The sequence below is a fragment of the Myxine glutinosa genome, chromosome 5 (assembly GCF_964187855.1).
Source record: "Myxine glutinosa chromosome 5, kmMyxGlut1.1, whole genome shotgun sequence".
Lineage (NCBI taxonomy): Eukaryota > Metazoa > Chordata > Myxini > Myxiniformes > Myxinidae > Myxine > Myxine glutinosa.
In genome coordinates, this window is record NC_136265.1 from 115,880,278 (window position 1) to 115,894,207 (window position 13,930).

The window sequence follows — 13,930 nt, forward strand, 5'->3', positions numbered from 1 at the left end:
CCATTAGCCTGTGGGGGAACAGGATAAGCATATAATACATAAAGAACGTCGGGTTTCCTCCCTTTCGGTTGAGTCCTCTCCCTCCCACACTTCTCCCTGCTCTCAAATGTTGTGTTTGTGTGCTTCCCCTTCTCTCCCCATCTTGTCTTCCGCTCCCTCTTTTTATATATTTTGTTTGTCTGGTTGATTTGTTTGTGAAATAAATGTTAGCTCTTTCACGAGCCTCGATTCAGTATACAAAAAAAAAAAGAAAAAAAAAAAGAGTGTTAAATAGCAGTAGCGACTGTTTAAAAAGGTAATCATACATGTTTGTAGTTTATAATATTTTTAGCTCACCTGGAACGAAGTTCAGGGGAGCTTATGCGATGGCAGGTCATCTGTCCGTCAGTCCGTCTGTACACACTGGCAACTACTTCTCCGAAACCGCTGAAGGGATTGTGACCAAACTTGGCACAAATGATATTTGTTGTGTTGTGACTAAAGTTTGTTCATGGCATTAAAAAAAATCGGGGTCCAAGGGGGTTTACCGGGGTCAAAGTGGATCCAGGTTTTACCTCCAAAAATAGGAATTTCCTTTTTTCTCTGACACTACACATATTGTTTCAATGAAACTTTACCACAACCTTCATCACTCATGTTGTACCAAAGTTTGTTCACGGCATTAAAAAAATCTGCCCCTTTGGGGGTCTACGTTGGGGGGATTTCCCCCCAAAATAGGTATTTGTTTGTTTGTTTGTTTAAAGTCTTATGATTACGTTAGTATGATTCTACGTGCTGCCCTGTTTTCTAGCAACCATTAAAATTGGTTTAAAATACCTTTAGTCGGTGCAGTATACTGTTTATTCTACCAGGTGAGCGCAAGAGGTATTGCCCCTATCTTTTATTCTAGAAGGGGTGCCCCACGAAACACCACGATAAGCTATTTACACTCGCGCACACGACGTTTATCCAATGAGGACAACCCCCTTGCAGAGGGGGGATATCATTCATAATAATATTGTTTTGTAATAACATTAATATTATGCTATTATCATTACCTCCACCACCAAAGGTGGATGGAGGTTACGTTTCCACCCCTGTCTGTGTGTATGTCTGTTTGTTATGACGAAAATTGAAAAAAAATTGACGGCTTGTCTGTGGAAAAAATTGTCTGTGAGTGCGATAACTCGTGAACGCTTTCAGCTTTCTTCGTCAATCTTTACCAGAGGATTCCAAAGGACTAAAGTGAGGCTGTCAATGTTATTTGACGATATATGCCAATTAATTGATTAATTACTTAATTATCATCGATTTATTAAGTACTTATTTATTTTCTTTCTCATCTGGGCAATATCTCAGGCACCTTTTGAGCTCGGAAGCTGATATTTGGACATGAAAATGACCAAGTGCTTTGGCTATAAATGGTATTTTTGATTTCTTGATTAATCAATGAATCGATTGTTTATTTAACTTTTGATTAACTACTTAATTTTCAAAAAGTTACAGATTTGGATGAAACAGTCTTGGTTTCGGTATTCTATTAGCCAATTGATTAATAAATTAATTATTTCACGATTATTATTTCTTTATTTTAATTGGGCAATTAATCAAACAATTATTTATTTTCTTTCCCATCTGGGCAATATTTCAGGCACCTTTTGAGCTAGGAAGCTGATATTTGGACATGACAGTGACCAAGTGATTTGGCTGTAAATGGTATTTTTAATTTCTTGATTAATCTATTCGTTATTAAATTTTTCGATTAATTAATTAATTTCCGAAAAGTTACAGATTTGGATGAAACAGTGGTGTTTTAGGTATGTTATTAGCCAATCGATTGTGAAATTAATTATTTTATGATTACTATTTATTAATTTTAATTACAAAATCAATTAATCAGTCAATTATTGATTCTCGACTTTTGTCATAACTGTCAGTCTACCACCTGATGTCTTCTTGTTTGTTTGTTTGTGAACAGAATATCTCAACACGTTGTGGATGGATTTGGCCGAAATTTGGTGGACAGGTTGGGTGTGCGACACAGACGAATCAATTCGATTTTGGTGAAAATGTGAATCCGGATCCCAACACGAGAATTTTTAAATGATTCTTCACTGAGTAATTAGGCCAAAAAGGATATACAGCATGATATTTCAAAAAGCTGTGGACGCTTTATGACACAACTAGGTGGATAAGTTGGTTTGGGGACAAGAACAAGCCATTTCGATTTTGGTTCAGGTCCGAATTCAGATCCGGCCTATTTAGTGTGACACAAAATGTAAATTGTTCAGCCTGGCGGTGTTATGCTCTCTTCCGAATGCTGTTCTAGTTGGTGTTATTAGGTTTCCTCTACATACAACGTCGAGGAAACCCGATTGTTTCTGTTATAGTTTTTCTTATTCTTCTGCCACCCTTCTGCCCCCCTCCCTATTTTTCGAAGAAATAGAGTGGAAACTTTACACAAATGTTCCCCATGTGGGGAAGTTAAAACGTTACTTGGGAAGTTTTGATGAGTCACATGGTTTGGCCGCAATAAATAATTAAATAAAAATCTTCAAAAGCTTCTATCTCTTGAACCGCTGCATTGATCAACTTGAAATTTTAATGTAATGTAGCTCTCATCAAGGGGGAATAATTGTTTAAAATTTCAACATGATTGGTTGTACGGTCTTGAAGCTAGAAGTCATTATTGTTGAAAGAAGAAGAAACAACACTATAAGAAACACAAACACAAAACATATTTTTCTCAGGCCATGCAACTGATTGGTTGCCTGCGTCGCAGCTTTGCATACCATTGGTGATTTCGAGAGATATGAACATGAGGAGAAAAATAAGGTAAGTTGGAAGTTTGTGGGATTTGTAGTTTTTAAGTTATCATCGAATAAAGAAATCGCACCTTTGCCGAGGGCCGTGCCTTAATTTTCACTTGGCGCGATTCGTGCAGGCGGCATGTACGGGCGCATTTCAACTCGGAATTAATGAATCGGAATGTGTGTGTGTGTGTGTGTGGATGTGTGTTTGTGGATGGGGATGTGTGTGTGTGTATGTGTGTATGTGTGTGTGTGGATGGGGATGGGGATGTATGTGTGTGTATATATGTGTGTGTGTGTGTTTATATATATATATATATATATATATATATATATATTGTCGCGATCCCGGCTGTTAAATGCTTCCAGCCGGAATACTGACGTTAATGTCCGGGCTTCAAGTAGTCCACGGGGTGGACAAAGAGAACTCAATAAACACAACTGTGTTTTAACCGGCCTCTAGGGGTAGGCACGATGATTTATTGGCTCGATCTCAGAAACAATGGATGGTAACAGAGTGGAATACACAGCACAACGCCTGCAGGAACTGTCGGCACCAGAAGCTCCAAACACGACACAGGCAATATGACTCACAGTTCCAATCTACGATATCCGGGAATCACTCGTTCTCTTCCGGAGTTACTCACTCTTAAAATACAGAACTATAAACGATCAGCACAACTCGGCTGTCGTGAGGCTTAAAAAAATCCCCGTTTTTCTATTTTCCACTCGACGCCTTCGAGCCACGTCCGTCGTACAAGATGGCGGCCGGCCCTCTCTCCCTCCACCAATCGCGTGCCGAATCGCCACCCAATCGCGTGAGGCTGAAAGGAGGTCACGTGACGTGGTGGGCGGGGCACTAAGTTGGTGAGAACAAGGTTGTTTCTCACAGTCCTCCCCACCTAAGTAAAAAAACCCGTCGGATAGACGGCGTTTTGAAACCAGTATTTGTAGGGTGCAAATCACATGGCAATATGATGGCGGTAATCGTTAACAGGCTTATACAATGAACAAGGTTTATCCACAACACAATATTAAACACAATACACCACATTAATATCTACCCCACAAGAGTTACACTTCACACAAAGCACAATAGAGAGACAAGGGGGCCAAACTCAAGTTGGGGAAAGCGTTTACAGGAGGGAAAACGGACCGAGGAGCAAATAGCGTTTCCCGGAACTGGTTTTGGGCAAGGGTCCGACAAAATCAGCGGCAACAAACTGGAAAGGCTGACTGATCACGGGGAGGGGCTTTAGGGGTGCCTTGAAAACCTTCACTCCTTTTCCGAGTCGTTGACAAATGGGACAACTAGCGCAATAGCGCTTGATGTCTCGCGACATGGCGGGCCATATGAACTGATTCTTGACCTTGGCTAAGGTCTTGGCAGCTCCGACATGACCCGAGGAAATATTGTCATGGGCCAATTGCATGACTGACTGACGATGCCTCCCCGGTACGACAACTCGGTGTCGAACCTTCCACGTCTGGGTGGAGGACATGTTCTTTGGGGAATACTTATGCATCAGCACACCTGCACCATTCACATAGTAGCCTGTTCGTCCCGGCTCGGAGTCGTCTCCCATTTCCCAGAGGATGGCAAGGGTGGGATCGAAGTGCTGATCCTCCACTAAACTGGTTACCGCAGACAATGCGGGAGTGACTTCCGGCCCAGAACTGAGGTCGCTAACCGCCTCGGAGGACTGATCCTCCTCCCCGGATTCGCCGACCGGCGAACACGTAGCTGGGGTCCCCGTGTTACAGGCGGGAGCGGTCCCTGAGGAGCACGGCACCTGAGGTTGGCTTGACGGGAGGCTCGGGTGGACTTCAACTGACGCAACGTCACCGTCGGGAACTGGAGTCGAGGCGCTAGGCTCCTCGGGCCAGAGTGAAGATATGTCTGACTCCGCCACTCTCTCCGCCTGTTTACTCTGGGATCTAGTGACCACCCCACAGGTCAGAGTCAATGACTCCTCCCTGGCCATGGCATCATTGCCAATCAGCAAGGAGACCCCGGGTACCGGGTAGTAGGGTACCACCGCACAGGTCATTGGACCCGTAAAAATGTCACTCCGGACCTCGAGGAGGGCAAGGGGATACCGGCCTGGAACCTGGTTAATGCCCCGAAGGATGATATACTCGCCGGTATAACGCATCTGAGAGGCCGGAACTACCCCCGCCCGGAGAACACACAGTGTCGCCCCAGTATCCCGAATGTATTGGGCCTCAAACTTCAGCACCGAATCAGGGCCACCCACTAAGGCTGTCCCTGAATAATCCTGATACAGAGGATGAATGGAATTAGCCTCGGTGGCAGTGACCTCTGTCACCGATGCCACCGTCGTGTGCGAGGGCCCAGTTGATGACCTCCATTGACCTCCCTCCGATTTAACAGCAGGGTTGCCTCGGTAGGCCGGACTAGCTGGGTTAGAGAAGCAGCGGTCTCCACCGTGCCCCACGCGTTTGCAGAAATCGCACCAGGGCCGTGCCCTGGCCTGCAGCTCGCGACCGCCACCAGTGGAGGGCATCGGAGAACCCTTCCCCTCGATCCAGCCGCCGGGCAGATGGGGGGCGGTCTCGATCGCAGAATCCTCCGTCTTACGACGCGACTGCGTGACTTGCAACATTTTGCACGCCAAAACATGTTTATCAATAAGGTTGACGCAGTCTGACAAGGAAACAGTGTCTTTGTCGACAAGAAACAACGCTAAGTCAGGCGGAAGCTGTTGATCGATACGGTAACGCACCAGGAGTTCCGCAACCGCTTGAGGTAACTCAACCTTGCTCCCCTTGAACCATCTCTGCAGCTGTTCCAACAAGACCCGCGAATGTTCCTCATAGGTTTGACTGGACTGACGTGTCCAACTGAAAAATTTACGCCTATAAATACACGCGGACACCGCATAGGCGTTCAAAATCTCGGCCTTCAATTTCCTGTATTTGTTTGCGTCCTCGGTTGCCATCCTCGCATATACCTCCCTCGCCTTCTCAGATAGATGGCTAACAAGATGGCCGACCCACAAGCTCTCATCAATGCCACCGGAAGCCAACAACTTCTCCGCCATCTCCAGATACGCTTCTGGCTTCGTGTCTCCCGTCCAGTCCGGCAAACGAACATGAACAGTTTCCGGGACGCTTGCAGCAGACACCTCTGCCCGCAGTCGTTCAGTCAACATTCGCAACTCATGCTCTCTGACGCGTTCAGCTTCCGCTGCCGCATGCTCTCTCTCTGCTGCCGCATGCTCTCTCTCTGCTGCCGCATGCTCTCGGTCTTCTCGCTTAATACGCTCTGCCTCTGCCCTGTCATTCTCCCTGTTATACATGTCGAGTTGTTGAACCGGAGTCAGCCCGGTCCAGAAGGTCGAACGCATGCATTTAGTCATGATGGGATCGCTTCCTAACATATCGGGTTTAGTGACCGGGTCAAGGCTGATTGCCTCGCTCACATCGCCACCCACGTGACTGTCAACATGATCAGGTTGAACTCTCACTTCTCTGGTCGACATAGCTTGGCTACGAGTTATCATAAGACAAGGCACAAAACACTGAGTCTAAAAGGAGGCTGGATCGAAATATTTCAGCAATATCTTTCACCACATGGGACGGCAATTCACCCAGGGGAGGCAAACAATATTGGGGTGGTACACGTAATTCAAACACAACGCTCTGTTGGGGAAATACGACACGAACTACACAATATCACCAACACACATCAAATTGCCAATGAGAAAAATGCAACGTACAAATAACTCACGTTTTTTTTTTTTGTTTTTGTTTTTTTAATGTCGGTTGGTTTGGAGGGATCCGGAAACTATTCACTTATCCGGTAGTGAAGTACCACACAAGATAGCGTCCTATGGTGAGAAAGTTCCTCCAAGATGGCGTCTGCTGGTGAGAAGGTTCCTCCAAGATGGCGTCTGCTGGTGAGAAGGTTCCTCCAAGATGGCGTCTGCTGGTGAGAAGGTTCCTCCAAGATGGCGTCTGCTGGTGGGAAGGTTCCTCCAAGATGGCGTCTGCTGGTGAGAAGGTTCCTCCAAGATGGCGTCTGCTGGTGAGAAGGTTCCTCCAAGATGGCGTCTGCTGGTGAGAAAGTTCCTCCAAGATGGCGTCTGCTGGTGAGGAAACGATGAGCAGATGCAGGAAGATGTCGTCCACTGCAGAATTCCCGTCTCCATTCGAATGTCTCTTACTTGAATAATCCTTGGACGAGCAACCCATTTGTCGCGATCCCGGCTGTTAAATGCTTCCAGCCGGAATACTGACGTTAATGTCCGGGCTTCAAGTAATCCACGGGGTGGACAAAGAGAACTCAATAAACACAACTGTGTTTTAACCGGCCTCTAGGGGTAGGCACGATGATTTATTGGCTCGATCTCAGAAACAATGGATGGTAACAGAGTGGAATACACAGCACAACGCCTGCAGGAACTGTCGGCACCAGAAGCTCCAAACACGACACAGGCAATATGACTCACAGTTCCAATCTACGATATCCGGGAATCACTCGTTCTCTTCCGGAGTTACTCACTCTTAAAATACAGAACTATAAACGATCAGCACAACTCGGCTGTCGTGAGGCTTAAAAAAATCCCCGTTTTTCTATTTTCCACTCGACGCCTTCGAGCCACGTCCGTCGTACAAGATGGCGGCCGGCCCTCTCTCCCTCCACCAATCGCGTGCCGAATCGCCACCCAATCGCGTGAGGCTGAAAGGAGGTCACGTGACGTGGTGGGCGGGGCACTAAGTTGGTGAGAACAAGGTTGTTTCTCACAATATATATATAGTGTTGCGGAAATGAGGATTGTGTTTTTTTATTGTGTTGTATTGTATTGTAAATTGTTATGAATTATTGTTTATTCTGAGCCCTCCTTGCTCCAGTATGTTGTATAAAGGTCAAAGGGCGTTCTGGTAGTTAATTCCGTAAAGCATACATTGAAGGACACTATAATACCCTTGTTCAGTAGTTTATTTCCTTATTCTGTGTATGAGGTTAAGGCTTTGTCTTCCATTAAAATGACACTCCATTGCACCAAGTGAAATAGATAGATCCCCTTTCATTCCCATTCCCAAAAACCGCAATTGCCAACTGTTCCCTCCGCGACTCCATTCGCCACGAGGTAGGCTCGGAGAAGAAGGGCGTGTCTCCACCTCGTCATAGAGGGGAGGAGTGAGCCAGCCCCGAACAACCAACCAAGCATGAGGGGTTTGGTTTGAGAGGGCGGAGGAAGAGCGATCGAGGAGGCTCGCGAAGGTTGAGGGGCGGGGCCTATATAACCCGCCGCGGGACGCTCCCCAAGGAGATGAGTTCTGAGTTCTGCAAAGAGACGAGCTTCAGAGAGAAGTGCGCAAGGAGGGAAGAGAAGCGAGAAGGAAGCCTTTAACACAAGTGCGCGAGAGAAGCGCGGGGAAGCCTTGAGAGAAGTGCACGACGTCACCCTGCTCGCTCCCAGCCTGACGAGGCCCGGTTCGCTGTGCGCCCTGCAAAGCCTTCCAGCTTGTGGTCCGAGCTGAACCTTCCTCCCGGTCCAGTCAATCGTTCCTGCCTCCATTCCCCCTTCGTGTGAGTCCGTTTCTGTTTGTTCTGTCCTGGGTATTTAATTAAGTTTGTATAAGCTAGTAATTTTCACTGTCACCTGCTTTTTCCATGTTCCCTGTATATAATTTTGACTGCTCCTTTTGCTTGTGTGTGTAAATAATAAATCCCGTTACTCTTCTGTACGTCTTCTTCTTCCTCTTTACATTCGGTCGCTTTAGAGTTTTCCATATTGAATATCTGTGGCGCGATCTGGCCAACGTTCGGGGATCGGGTGAATCGGGGAAACTGTTCGGCCGCGGTGCCTCCGCTCGGCAAACCAACACCCTTACCCGCGGACCGTAACAATATATATATATATATATATATATATATATATATATATATATATATAAATATCATGTCGCCCCGCCATTACGGCATTGGTGTTAAATTCTTGTGAACCCGCTTGTGGCTATACAGTCCGAGTGCCGATTTGCATCAGCGTCCACAAGTTGTACAAATCCATTTAGAGTCGGCAGGCACCGGTTGCCGCTCGCATTCCTTACGCTTTCTGCGGGCTTCTTTGGCGGAATCTATACGACCCTTTTCCGCGGAGTCACATCGTGTATGGATCAAGCTACGCCATTTCGGTCGATCACTGGACAGAGCTTGTAAATTGTCGAGCGGGATGTCACATTCTTTCAAATGTGCACGCAGTGTATCCTTGAAACGCAGTTTGGGCCGGCCCACTGATCTCTCTCCTTCGTGCAGTTCTCCCATTAAAATAAAACGTGGGATCCTGTCTGCGTCCATCCTCATCACATGGCCGACCCAACGGAGCTGGGCCTTTTGCAGGGTGCATGTGATGGATTGCATTTCAGCTCGCTCGAGTACTTCTGTATCCGGCACGAGATCGGACCAATGGATGCCTAGAATTTGTCGTAGGCATCGGGAGTGAAAGCCATTCAGTCTGCGAAGGTGGCGTGCATAGCAATTCCAAGATTCGGCTCCATACAGGAGAGAGGGGATGACAACTGCTTTGTACACGGCCAATTTTGTGTTCACTTTGAGCCCACGTTCTTTCCAGACTCTGCTGTGGAGTCGGGCAAACGAAACACTCGTTTCGCGGATTCTTTGGTCGATTTCCTTGTCCATGGTTGCGGTATTCGATAAGCACGTGCCCAGGTACGTGAATTCTTTTGTGACCGACAATACGTGACCCCCGATTGTAATTGCTGGTTCAACGTACGGGCTTCCCGGCGCTGGTTGATACAAAACCACGGTCTTTTGCAAACTGATAACCAGACCAAACACCTCCATGGCCTCAGCAAAATGGTCAACGATACGCTGCATTTCCTCTTGTGTGTGGGCAATCAAGGCTTTATCATCGGAAAACAGCAGGTCACGTATTACCATGGTCTTGGTCTTTGTGTAGGCTTTTAGACGTCGGAGGTTGTAGAGGATTCCGTCAGCACGAGAACGGACGTGTACGCCAGGCTCCAGATCGTTCGAGGCACGCTCGATAGCTGCCGCTAGATAGACCCCAAACATGGTTGGCGCAAGCACACAGCCTTGTTTTACTCCCGTTGTAATGCTGAATACGTCCGTCTCATCCCCATCTACCGCCACTTTGCCTCTCATTTTGTCATGAAAACTCTGCAGCAACTTGATGAAGTGGTCTGGACATCCATAGTGAGCAAGAAGTTTCCAGAGTGCGTCTCTGTTCACCGTGTCGAAGGCCTTCGTCAGGTCGACAAAGACCATGTACAAATCCTGGTTTTGTTCCATTGCTTTTTCCTGGATTTGCCTCGCTGCGAACACCATATGAATTGTGCTCCTATTTGAACGGAAACCGGACTGTGATTCCGGAAGCGTTGCCTCACTGATATTGTCCACCAGTTGATTGAGCAGCAGTTTTGCGAAGACTTTGCCTGTTATGCTCAACAACGAGATTCCGTGGTGGTTTCCACAATCTGAGCGATCGCCCTTTCCTTTGAACAAAGTGATTAATTTTGTGTCACGCCATTCTTGAGGAACATCCCCGGCCTCCCAAATTTCATTGAACAACACCGACAATGCTGTAACCAGATCGTGGCCTCCATACTTCAACAGCTCGATCGGAATACCGTCCGAACCAGGGGCTTTTCCACATTTGACCTGTTTCACAGCTTTTGCGATTTCGTCTGGTGTTGGTGGATGTGCCAGGTGGTTCTGAATTGGACGCTGATTGATTTCGTTGATCACCGAATCATGAACTATCGATGATCTGTTCAGAAGGTCGGAGAAGTGGCTTCGCCAGCATGCGAGGATTAGCGATTTGTCAGTAAGTAGTTCACCGTCCAGTGTCTTCATCGGGAAAGTACCTTTTCGTTTGGGTCCGTAAACCGTTTTCAGACCGGAGAAAAAGTTGTGGTAGTCCTTGCGCTCTGCGTAGCCTTGGATCTCATTTGCTTTCTCGGCCCACCAACTATCTTTCAGCTTACGGATGCATTTGGTTGCATCACTACGAAGAGTTCGGAACTGCTGTCTATCAGCGCGACTGCCGGTCGACAGTGCTTTCTGGAGGGCAGCGTTTTTCGTGTCCAGGAGCTCACGTCACGATTCATTAGATTCGTCAAACCAGTCATTGTGTGTCCTCGTTTTTATATATATATATATATATATATATATATATATATATATATATATATACTGTACGTGTGTGTGTGTGTGTGTGTATGTGTGAATAAGAGAGAGATGTAGTGGTTACCGGTAGCGTGACACAATTACCCTGCACCGGCCGATGACGCAACCGGCGAGCGGTCACGTGTCCGGACTCGCCTGGGTGTGTTGAGACTTGCCTTTACCGGGCGAACGCTTGCCTTGCATACCACGCCCCGTTGAGAGGCGTGGCTTATCTATTTGCATACCATGCCCTGCCTGAGAGGCGTGGCTTTTGTGTGTTGAGTTTCTGATATATATTTCCGCCCGTTCGATGGGCTGATTCAGTGCTTTTGAGTTCGTTTGCGTGAGCTGGGAATAAATAGCTCAGCGAAACCTAATTCCTGGCGTCGTCCATTTTGTCCGATTTTATCGTGCGAGCAGAGCTCCCACAATTGGTGACCCCTTTCTACAAACACGGCGATGGAGTCAGCTGTAGCTTTGAAGCTCCCGGGCTTTTGGGAATCTCACGCGGCCGTTTAGTTTGCTCAAGCGGATTCTCAATTCGCCCTGCGGAACATGACGGAGGACACGACGCGCTACCACCACGTGGTCTCCGCGCTCAATGCCTCCGCCATGGCCCAGTTCCTGAGGTTCCTACAGCACCCGCCGGACGCCGACAAATACGGCACGCTCAAAGGCCTACTCCTCAGTGCGTTTGGATTCAAGGAGACCGAACGTGCACGACAACTACTACACCTCCCAGAGCTGGGCGAGGCCCGTCCTTCCGAAAGCATGGACCACATGCTTGCTCTTCTCGGTGACCACAGCCCGGACTTCCTCTTCCGCGAGCTGTTTCTCCAGCGGCTACCCGGGCAGGTACGGTTAGCTTTGGCTAATTCGCCCATCACGGACCCTCGCGCCCTGGCCAAGGAGGCCGATAAATTTTTCTCGGCCAGGCGACACGTCGGAGCAGCCGCCTGGGACCCTGGGCCGAACGAGGCAATACCCGCGCCACGACCGGCGCCTCCACCGGCCGAGTCTGCGCCACTGACGGCTGCGGCCGCCACGACGCCCCGTCGACCGAACCCGACGCGACCACCGGAGCCTCCACCAGAGAGGACCATGTGCTATTACCACGCCAGGTTCGGGCAGAAGGCCAGAACGTGCCGCCCACCGTGCACTTTCGGCGGGTCGGGTAACGACCAGGCCGGCGCTCGCTGCCTGCCATGAGCGTCGGCCATTCAGGCAGCCTTCTGTTTATCATGGACACGGAGTCCGGGCGGCGTTTTTTGTGTGACACTGGCGCTCAGCTGAGCATGATACCCGCCTCGGTGGAGGACAAACAGGCCATGCTTTGCGGCCCCGCCTTGGTCGCCGCAAACGGTTCCTCCATCCGCACCTTCGGTTCGCGCAGCGTCGCATTCTGCTTCGGGGGCCAGCGCTTCAGGTGGGACTTCATCACGGCGAACGTGCCCATGGCCTTGCTGGGTGCAGATTTTCTTTGCGCGCATGGGCTTTTGGTCGACGTCAAATGGCGTCGGCTCATCAATGCGGAGACCTTCAGCTCGCTCGCTTGCTCATTGAGCGGCTCTGCTCCGACCAAGCTAGCCTGCGCGCTCCCGGCCGTGGACGATTTCCCCCGCCTACTCGCTGAGTTTCCCGCCCTCACGCAACCGACGTTTTTGGCCGTCGCCATCAAGCACGGCGTCGAACACCACACCCCGACCACAGGTCCACCGGTCTACGCCAGGGCTCGCCGCCTCGACCCGGCCAAACTCGCCGTAGCAAAGGCGGCATTCGACGCGCTGGAGCGATTGGGAATTGTGTGGCGCTCGAATAGCACGTGGGCCTCGCCCCTGCACATCATGCCCAAACCGGGTGGCGGGTGGCGACCATGCGGCGATTACCGCTGCCTCAACGACGCCACTACCCACGACCGGTACCCGATACCACACTTACAGGACTTTTCCGCCAGTTTGGCGGGGTGGGTGATCTTCTTCAAGGTCGACCTGATTCGGGGCTACCACCAGGTACCTGTCCGGCCGGCCGGCATTCCGAAGACGGCTGTAATTACACCTTTTGGCCTCTTCGAGTTCCTCCGAATGCCGTTCGGCCTGAAGAACGCGGTCGAGGCCTTCCAGCGGCTGATGGACAGTGTGCTGCGCGATCTCACCTTTCTTTTCGTCTTCCTGGATGACATTCTCATCGCCAGCACTTCCCGGGCGGAGCACCTCGTCCACCTGCATATGCTTTTTGAGCGCCTCGGCCAGCACGGCCTCATCATCAACCCGGCGAAATGCCAGTTTGGCGTAACGGCCATCGACTTCCTGGGGCACCGCATCACGAAGCGCGGGGCCGTCCTGCTGCCTACCAAGGTGGAGGCAGTCACAAGTTTCCCACGCCCTCGCTCCATCAAGGCCCTACAGGAATTTTTGGGGATGGTAAATTTCTACCACCGGTTCGTGCCTCGCGCCACCCAACTCATGCGCCCCCTGTACGAAGCACTCCAGGGCAAGCCGGCCAAGCACGACGTAGCCTGGACCACAGAGATGGACACGGTGTTCATGGGCGCTAAGCTGGCCCTCGCCAACGCGACCATGCTGGCGCACCCGGTGCTCGACGCACCCATCGCCTTCACCACGGACGCTTCCGACTACGCGGTGGGCGCCGTGCATGAACAGTGGGTGAACGGAGCTTGGCAACCGCTGGCCTTCTTCAGCCGGCAGCTTCGCCCTAACGAGCGCAAGTATAGCGCTTTCGACCGCGAGCTCCTTGGCCTTTACCTGGCTGTTCGCCACTTCCGCCATCTTTTGGAGGGCTGCCCGTTCACGGCGTTTGTGGACCACAAACCTCTGGTCTTCGCCATGGCCAAGATTACGGAGCCGTGGTCGGCCCGCCAGCAGCGCCACCTCTCCGCCGTGTCCGAGTTTATGACGGACATCCGGCACGTCGCGGGCAAGGACAACGCTGTGGCCGATTGCCT

At 49.8% G+C, this 13,930-nt stretch overlaps 2 protein-coding genes across 2 annotated transcripts in view; one reads left to right on the plus strand and one right to left on the minus strand.

The window, feature by feature from the left end:
• The window catches only part of LOC137427197 (amine sulfotransferase-like), a 490,514-nt gene that overhangs the window by 373,610 nt on the left and 102,974 nt on the right, over positions 1 to 13,930 (plus strand). The gene's annotated exons all lie outside the window — the stretch shown is intronic.
• LOC137427190 (protein FAM162A) overlaps positions 1 to 13,930 on the minus strand; it is a 36,476-nt gene that overhangs the window by 1,871 nt on the left and 20,675 nt on the right. The gene's annotated exons all lie outside the window — the stretch shown is intronic.